Source organism: Microtus oregoni, unplaced genomic scaffold (assembly GCF_018167655.1).
Source record: "Microtus oregoni isolate MIOR12 unplaced genomic scaffold, Mior012 000094F_ref0000399, whole genome shotgun sequence".
NCBI lineage: Eukaryota > Metazoa > Chordata > Mammalia > Rodentia > Cricetidae > Microtus > Microtus oregoni.
In genome coordinates, this window is record NW_024544707.1 from 3,455,302 (window position 1) to 3,464,882 (window position 9,581).

General features: G+C 41.8%; 1 long non-coding RNA gene across 1 annotated transcript; it reads left to right on the forward strand.

Annotated features, from left to right (window-relative positions):
• Positions 1 to 1,947: 1,947 nt before the first annotated feature.
• Positions 1,948 to 6,888, forward strand: LOC121442706. The gene is made up of 3 exons (XR_005973586.1): positions 1,948 to 2,032; positions 5,441 to 5,502; positions 6,836 to 6,888. It is a non-coding gene; the product is annotated as an uncharacterized LOC121442706 (long non-coding RNA).
• The last annotated feature ends 2,693 nt before the right edge of the window (positions 6,889 to 9,581 follow it).

The following is a 9,581-nucleotide window of genomic DNA, read 5'->3' on the forward strand; positions in this document are numbered from 1 at the left end:
AAGCTGTATATATTATTACAGTCTGTCTGCACTCATTTACGCCGCTACACCCAGATAATGAATATTAAATTGTTTGCATTTTTAGAGCATGATTTTGCCTTGTGCTGATTGTGCCCTATGTCTTCCCTCTTAAAGTAAAAGAGGTACTTTCCTGTTTTTGTTTGTTTGTGTTTTTGTTTTTTGAGACAGAGCTTCTCTGTGCAACAGTACTGGTTGTCCTGGAACTTGTTTTGTTGACCAGGCTGGCCTCAAACTCATAGAGACCTGCCTGCCTCTGCCTCCTGGGTGCTGGGATTAAAGGCATGTGTCACCACCTCCCAATTTTTTTATTTTACTTTGTTTGATATTGAAGGAATACATAGTTTAGAGATTTTTACTATTTTAAGAGGAAATTTTGGAGTTTTACACAAATTTAAATAAAAAGGTCTGGATGTTTTTAGCCTTTATAAAATATTTAAATTAATAAGGCTATAGGACATTCTAAATTTATAAAATGTTTTATATTATTAGTATATAATTTTAAGAAATAACTAAAAGGCTAATGAGTTAGGTCCACAGATATGAACAACAGGCATTAACCACAAGTAACTGGGATGTTCCTACCTTATGATTCAGCAAGACAACAACCTAAGCAGTCTAGCGAAGAGTCCCTCCTTACCTAAGGTTTATTCAAGCTGACAGAGACTGCGGATGGATGTCTAGCCCCCTTGTCTTTGCTAACTTTGTTAAGCTTCAGCTATTTTTCTAAGCTATAAGAACCAGGAAATTATAAAGTTGCCAGTCTCCCTATGGGCTGTATTCATGATTTAAAATTTTATTTTGATACTAAAAGGAGCTTCAATTCAGATTTTTTTAAGACTCAAACTTAACAGGGATAAAGTTGTAAGGCCCTAATCTTATAAAAGCTGTTAGCTTATTGTAAGCTGTTAAAGATAATTAAGACATGCAAGTTAATGGTCAGTTGCCTCATAAAGGATCAGACTCTTTAATGTGTTCAGAACTATACTTGTTATACTAAGTGCTAAAGTAATTAATTATAGAAATAAGTCTTATTTAGCCCCCTGTATATGCTTCCAAGGTTAAGCCTAAAGGAAACAAATAAAAACAAGCAAAGTTTGTTTAGCTCAGATATACTTAATAGATAATGGTCATCAAACTTTCCAGATATCTGCTGAATATGGCATAAAATACTTAATGGAAAAAGCTTACTATGACAGAGAGACTCCAGCTCCTGGGAGTAACCCCAAGGTCTCCAAAGAAGATGATGGGGCATGGTGACTGCCCCTGGATTGTAGTAATACTAACCACTGGAAAAATTCCCTCAAAGCCTTGCCTGCTGCCAGGGCCCAGCGCAAATTGTGGACAGGCAGGTGTTGTGGTTTCCTGTCTCTTTGGGAGACAAGCCACGCCCACTCACACTACCTCTGACCTTCCGCCGCCATCTCTCTCTCTTCTCTTTCTGCTTTTTTGGGGTGCACACGGGTTTTTTTGCCTCTCCTCTCCCTCTCCCTCTCCCCCTCCCCTCCCCTCTTCTCCCTCTCCTTTCCCCCTCCCCCTCCCTCTCCCCCTCTCTCCTGTAATAAATATTTTAGCTTTACGCCTATCCACGGCCTGCTTGTTGGGAAACCACAGCTGCCAGTGCCTCTGCGTGGCTCCGCCAGTGAGAGCAGCAGCTGGGCCCTTCCCGGACCTGCCCGGGACTCGCCTCATTCCTGCCCGCCTGTTGTGTGTCTGCCACTTGCCACTAGGACGCTCCGGGGTTCCGAGGGGACCTGCTAGCGGTTCCGTCCCCATGAGCCCACCAGGGACCTGCCATCATTTCTGAATAAAAACAGCAGGATCTTTGAGAGTTTATTGCCCCACTTTGCCTAAACAGAATAAAGTCAGTCTCACAAGTTCTCTTTCTACTGAAAATCTCAGAAACTTTCTCAGACATGGGTCTGGCAACTGAAGAGAAATTCTACCCTGGGACCTCTGCCCCCAAGGAAGTAATTAAAATCACCATAGCCTGGGGTGACCATCTAGATAATGGGTAAGTTTCTGTTGTTTTAATTGATACGTAGGTCATTTGGACTATAATTCTTGCTATAACTTATCCTTCTCAGATCTCTGATGGCATTGACAACTAGATTAACTGTAACTTTGTCAGTTTAACAGCAGCACACAACCAGTTTCTTCCCCCAAGCTTGCAGCCACCTTGTGAGTTTCTTTCATATGTAAAAAACCAGGTCTCATTTTTTATAGAGCTACTGTGTCTCCTGGTGAGATAGACAGACAGGCTTGCCTTACTAACAGCCTTACTATTAAAGGAAAAGCAGGTTTCAGATGTAACTTTTTACTATTCCTTTATTTAAAAGAACTTGTTTTGCAATGATTTTTCTTGGTAATAGTGATTTTAGTACAGATTACCAACAGTGGTAATGCTAATATATCTAAAACTTTTATCTTTGTTTAAATTTAAAAAAATATGAAAGCTTCAGGAAATTAAGGATCCATCTCTCATAGGTCAAATGGAATCCAGGTAAGTACAGCCTAAGTTTCTTCACCTTCCTATTCCTAAGGATGGAATCTTGCTCTCTCTTCTTTGGTCTGGGGATATCTTCTCTTCACCAATTACTATGTCAGGACTATGGGCCTGAAAGTTCCAAATATAAGATTTACCTTTAAGCTCTTAAACTTTAACTTCTGTTCCTAGTCCATATCGAATCAGCAGATTTCTAGTTGTCTGGCAGACACCATCCAGGAATCAGCGGCTTGCTACAACACACTCCAAACTGCTGCGAGCCCTGGACTCGCAGAAAGCTAATGTGAGCCAGGCCAGCTGCTACAACTGCTCTCTGAAGCTTGGTCAGCTAACCAGATGCTTCTGATGAACGCCCCATTGCCTGAGTCCCCTCCCAGCCTTTAACTAGCATTCCAGGCTACCTGGGCCCTGGCAATGACATCCTAGTTTTAACAGGAAGTAGTTACAGAAGAGAGTATGTTGTCCCTTGTCCTCAGTAGATTGGAATATTGAGTCAAAAGGAAATTCCCTGGCATAGGGGACAAAATGGCTACCTATAGTGCCTATTGCTACACCAGGAAAAGTAAGTGTTGAAACTATATAGGCCAAGATTTGTCCATAGGTAGATTCATTAGGTGAAGTAGTTCTACAAAATGAATTATATATAAATATTATGTTATATATGTTATATATAATTACATGTGAATTATATAGAACAAGGCGATATTATATGGCCTTAAAATAAAATTGTTATTTCTATACAAAACCACTCAGGAATCATTAGAGATAATTTGGCTATACCCAAAGAAACATTACAAAAATGGGACCGGCGATGAAAAAAATGACTGATGATCATTCTCACATTTGGGCTCCTCCTAGATAGTAATTTGTGTCAGCTAGGGCCTTTGGCCCTTCTGTTTCTACTAATTACTGTTGGCCCTTGCATCCTAATGCCTTAATTAAATATATAAATTCCTATTTTGGAGCCATTAAGTTGACGATGGTTATTAGATCCCAATATAACCAGATGCCCACTACAGAGTCAAGGATTTGACTCAGAATACAATTCAAGGGGGGAATATGAGACCAAAACAGGAACAGCATACCTTGTAGATTAAGGTTTCTATTTGCGATGAAGACAGTTAAGAATAAGTTCCTGTTGGTACTGTGTTAAGTCCTGGAAAGTTAAGATTTCTGTTTGTAGTTGAAGAATAACTTACTGGGTTTTTTTAAAAAAAAAAACTGATATAAACTGTAAAGCCAGGTTTCAACCTGCACTAAAATTTTGACCTCATTCATGTCTTACCCTTGTTCCTTCCCTTTTGTTGCATTTTTCTAACAATGCACCACAGCCAAATCTTTTACCCCTTTGAACATTTTATCTCCCCTATAAAAGGGACTTGGGAGGCCATTAGGGCTTCTCTCTCCAATCCAAACCTAGGGTGAGACAGCCAGCAGACCAGTCCGGAGTGCACCCCAAAGTACAGCTTCCTTTAGTCGGACAACTGTGGATTTGGTCTTTAATCCTTACAATCCTCAGGTTTACTGCTGACTTTCATATTGGCATGTCATGGTTGACTCTTTTTCATTTATTTTTGTTTATGTGTATGAGCATTTTGCCTGCACATATATATGTACACTACATGCATGTCTGGTCTCAGGGGAAGTTAGAAAAGAACACCAGATTCTCTAGAATTAAAGATATATATGGTTGTGAGCAGCCATGTGAGTGCTGGGAACCAAACTGGGTCTTCTGCAGCACAGCAAATCCTGTTTTTCCCAGAGCCACCTCTCCAGTCAGGCCCCATTGTTGATGACTCTTCATTAACACCAGAGTGACTGGGTAACCTGCTCAGATATCACACAGCAGAGAAGGGAGGACTATGATTGCCCCCAAGGTAGTTGAGGAAGGAAGAGAAGTGTGATTCAAATATGGACTCAGGGTTTGGGCAGTAAAAGAGGAATCAGAATGAGAACTTAAGTCCTTGTCCTGTGTATCAGGTAACCAGGTCTCACCTCCTCTTCTCTGAGCTGCTCTTATTCCCCCAATTAGTCTAGAAAAGGGAACAGGTCACCACTTCTCCACCTATGGGCTGTTTCTCCAGCTCTGCCCCCCAGGGTCTCCCTGTAGTGCTCTTGTTGACAGCATCCGGAGATCATCTTTGCATCCCTACTGGGAACAGAAATGGTCCTTTCCCAGCTCTCCTGGGGAATCTCAGAGAGGAGGCAGGGTCATAAAACCCCAGGAGCTGGTCCCAGGGAAGAGGTGAAAATATCTGAGCTTGCCTTTGTTAAACGGGATTTTATAAGCGCCATTTTCAGGATCCAGTGCTGGCCTACTTGCTGAGGAGTGAGAGACTCAACCCTCAAACTTTGCCTTACCTTGAAATTTTTCTGGAAACTGAGCAACCTCAAATCCTTAGTCTTTTGACTCAGTTGCTTCAGGTTTCCTACAGGGGGAAGAAACAGGCACTCAGTGAAACATTCCTTGGCTCTACTAGTGGCGAGATAGTCTTTGGTGATAAGTTTTTGGGTGAGACCTAGGCATCTGTGGTACTAGAGATGAGAAGTAGTCAGTCTACCCAATTTCTGGTACTTGGTACATACATTTCAAACTCCTCAAACTTCTTCCCTCATTGCCTGCTCTATGGAAACACGCTTCAAATCCTCTTTCCTTGGATCCTTCTACTTTCAATACATCCCAGGGTCTCTCACATTCAGACAGGAGGGAAAATCTCCTCAGGAGAGATGGTCTGTGACTAGCCATCTAGCTCTGTCCTAGGAGGGCTCTGGCCTGTGCTGAGTCTCCATAAGCTCAACTTGATGGACAATGTGAAGACTTTGCCTTCCTCACCTCCCACCTCTGAGCCTGTGTGCTAGAAGCAGAGAAGGTGACTGAGAGCCAGGCTCTAATGACATTCCGCTTCTCCCATGCAGAGATTGTAATTTTGGCATAAGATGCCCTCTCTCGGCTGTAGATTTTCATCTATAACACACAGGTAAGAATACTTCCTTCAGAAATGTGTTATTTTAAGCTAAAGCTAGTATAACAATTGATATATTATACAATTTACCCAATAAATATTAGTTGTTTTAATTTTTGTAAAGGTTAGGAAGTTACCCGTACAGCCATACTCCATCAGAGACAATTCTTTCTTAGTTGTGTGGGGTTTCAGTTAACAAGAAAATAACAAAGTGTTTGACCAAGTTGTTTGGTAACAAAATTGATATCAGGCCCCTTTAGGATTCTTTAGATTATAACTGGCCAATGAATAAGAAATGTAGGGTGTAACCTATTTAGGTTCGGGGTGAGCAGTGATAGCATAACAGGGAAGGCTTCCTGACTGAGCTGAGTCCTGCTCTGACTATAGTGTGGGCAACAAGGTGCAGGTTGTGGTACTCCTCCATGGTGAGAAACTAGGTGAGAGAGAGGCAGGCAAGATGCTGGGAATGCTTGTGTGGAGCATGGAGAGAGAGAGATGATAGTTGTGTGCTCAGACTGATCTTCAGTGAGCAGAGCATGTAGATCTATTGTTGTTACTCTGATAGGTGGGAGGAGGTGGCACACACACAGACACACACATACGCACACACACATATACACACACATCGCCACAGTGATGAAAGGAGCAGGGTATGGGGGTTTAAATGGCTTTAAACAGGGGTCAGATAGAACCAGTGTGAAATTTTTGAGAAAATGAATCAGACATATGAAGAGTTGATGCCCACAACTGCCCAACACTGACATGGAGAAGTGGACACAAACTCCTGCCCTAACCAAGAACCTATTTGCAACTGATACCTATTAGGAAAGGGAAAGTCAGTTTTTCCCAATGGAGTGCCACTGGGTATATTCAGCCACACTCCTGGCAGTACACAAGCCCAGGGGGACTTGAGAAACACAAAACTGACTCCATGTTTGTTTGCTTTTGTAGTTTTTTTGTTTTTCTTTTTATGTCTTTTAGTTTATCTTTTACACTTTTTGTTGTTTGCTTTGTTTTGTCTTAAAAGTGAGAGTGGGTGGAGAAAGAATATGAACTTCGAGGAGGGGAAAGAACATAATCAAAATATACTGATGAAAATATTAAAAAATTAAAATAAAAAAGACTGTATTGAAGAGGAAAATTAAGAGGTAAAGTGTACATGGAGACACTGATGCAGAAATGCCTGGAGAGGTGATGGGTTCCTGACCTGAGTCAAAAGGAAGGAGAGCTGTGAGGGTTATGAGCAGTAGACTGGTCAGGAGAGGGGATGGGGACAGGAAAAGAGAAAACTGAGGATGTTTACGAATCTCTTTCATATACTAACTTCCATAAAATTAATTGCCTAAAGGTGAGATGATCCTTCAGGGTTCCTGTTTCATGAAAGAGTCTGGGAGGCATTCTACAGGACACAGAAGAAAGTGACGGAACTGTCTTTAAAATTTCCTGCTTCATGAAAATGTTTGCTGGATACTATGGGCCTGTAAGCTGAAGATGGATGCCCCAACGGTACAGAAGAACTCTGGGTGACTGTCCAGGCAGTGAGATGTCTCTGTCATTTCTAGAGTTTTGGAAGTTGCTTACAATGCACTTCCTGTTTACTTAGGCTTTCCGGTTGGTGATTCAGTCTCTGAGCCATATGAGCCCAGGTTAACTGATTTTGTGGTGTCCTTGGATCTTCTGGCTCCCATAATCCTTTCTCCCCTCCCACATTTTACACACACACAGAGAAAGAGGGAGGGAGAGAGGAAGAGAGGAAGGGAGGGAGGGAGAGAGAGAGAGAGAGAGGGAGGGAGGGAGGGAGGGAGAGAGAGAGAGAGAGAGATACACACATATATGTATTTAAGAAGTCTCACATTCCCTAGGCTAGCCTGGAACTTACCACATTACTGAAGATAACTTTGAATTTTTGATTTTCCTGCCACCACCTCCCCAGTGCTGGGATGATAGGCTCATGGCACCACAGCTGGGGGCATTTTTATTTCATGATGTCCTTTGTATTATAAACAAATATTTTCTATTTGGTTAAATACAATTCATGGTGGCAGGGAAGGGGGAGAAGCTAGATTCTCCCTATGTAGCCCTGGCTATTCTGGAACTCACTCTGTAGACCAGACTGCCTTTAAACTCACAGAGATTCTCCTGCTTCCCCCCTCAGGAATCCTGGGATAAAGGCATACCCCACTCATCTAACCAAGCAACTTTATCTCTTGTTATTTTCTATAGATCTAAGAAACTGTTTCTTGACCCAGTGTCATAAAACTTTACTCTTGTTTTTTAAGTTGATTTTAGATTTTGATCCATTGTATATTAACTTTGTGTGTGGTTAGTGGCAAGGGCCAATTACATTCTTTTTCTTGTGAATATCCATGCATCTCATTAACATTTTTGGGAGATATTATAGTTTATCCATTGACTAATCATTATGTTTTAAGTAAAATTGTTAGTTAATACGTTTTAGTGCTTGTATCAAAATAACAATCTTTGTGTATTAAATTCCAGATCAATCTTAGGCTGGTCTCACCATTTCACTGTTTGTTGTAGCTTTGTGGATGGTTTCTAAAGGGGGAAGCATTAGTTCTTGCACATTGCCCTTCTTTCAAGGCAGTTTGGCCTTCTCTTAGTTACTGGTCTACTGCTTGAAGAGACACATATGACCATAGCAACTCTTACAATTCTTATAAAACATGCAATTGCGGGCTTGCTTCCAGGTTCAGAGGTTTAGTTCATCATTTAACTTATGGAATGGGTATGGTGGCACTCATGTCATTGGAGCAGTAACTGAGAGCTACATCCTTATCCACAGACAGAGATACAGGACTTGGCATGAAACCTCAAAGTTCATATCCAGTGACTCACTTTCTCCAACAGGACACATCTCCTGTCTTAATTGGTGTTTCTATTGCTGTGAGGAGACACCACAATCACAGCAACTCTTACAAAGGAAAATAGTTAATTGTGGTGGCTTGCTAACAGTTCAGAGGTTTAGTCCAGTATCATCATGGCAGATGGCATTCGGGCAGACAAGTTCCCAGATAAGGAGCTGATAGTTCTATATCTTGATCCACAGGCCACAGGAAGTGAACTGTAACACTGGCAGCAGCTTAAACATAAGAGACCTCAAAGCCCATCACTCATAGAGACACACTTCCTCCACAAGACCATACCTACTCCAACAAGGCCACATCTCCTAATAGTGTCAATCCCTGTGAAATTATGGAGGCCAATTACATTCAAGCAACCACATTCCACTCCCTGGCCCCCATAAGTTTATAAGAATATCACAATGCAAGATGCATTTAGTCCAACTTCAAAAGTCCCCACAGTCCATCACAATATCAACGTTTAAAAGTCCAAAGTTCAAAGTCTCCTCTGAGACTCATGCAACCTTTTAACTGTAATACCCTATATAATCAAGATCAAAAATCAGATTACATACTTCACACATGTAATGGCACAGGTTATACATTACCATCCTGAAACATAGGGAAGAGAGCATAGTGAGGAAATATTGGACCAAAGCAAGGCTGAAAACCAGTTGGGCAAACTCCAAACTCTGCTCCTCCAGGTCTCTTGTCAAAGTGCTCTTCAGATCTCCAATTCCTTTCAGCTTTGTTGACTGCAGTGTACTTCTTTCTCTTGGGCTGATTCCTGTAGCACGAATTCTAATTGGTCTTAATAATAAGAAACCTGGAGTCGGCTATTGGGTTAAATGTTGAAAGAACAGAGAAGTAAAGGAGCCAACCAGTAAAGAGAATTCTTTTTTTTTTTTTTGGTTTTTTTGAAACAGGGTTTCTCTGTGGCTTTGGAGCCTGTCCTGGAACTAGCTCTGTAGACCAGGCTGACCTCGAACTCACAGAGATCCACCTGCCTCTGCCTCCCGAGTGCTGGGATTAAAGGTGTGCGCCACCACCGCCCGGCAAGAGAATTCTTACCTCTCCTGAATTCTCAAACCGAATGGACTGAGATCCTGTCTCCACTCACCTTATATTTCTCTCTCTACCTCCCTAGTGCTGGAATTAAAGGCTTGTGTCTCTCGAGTACTGGGACCAAAGGCATGAAATCCCAAGTGCTGGGATCAAAGGTGTGAGCCACCA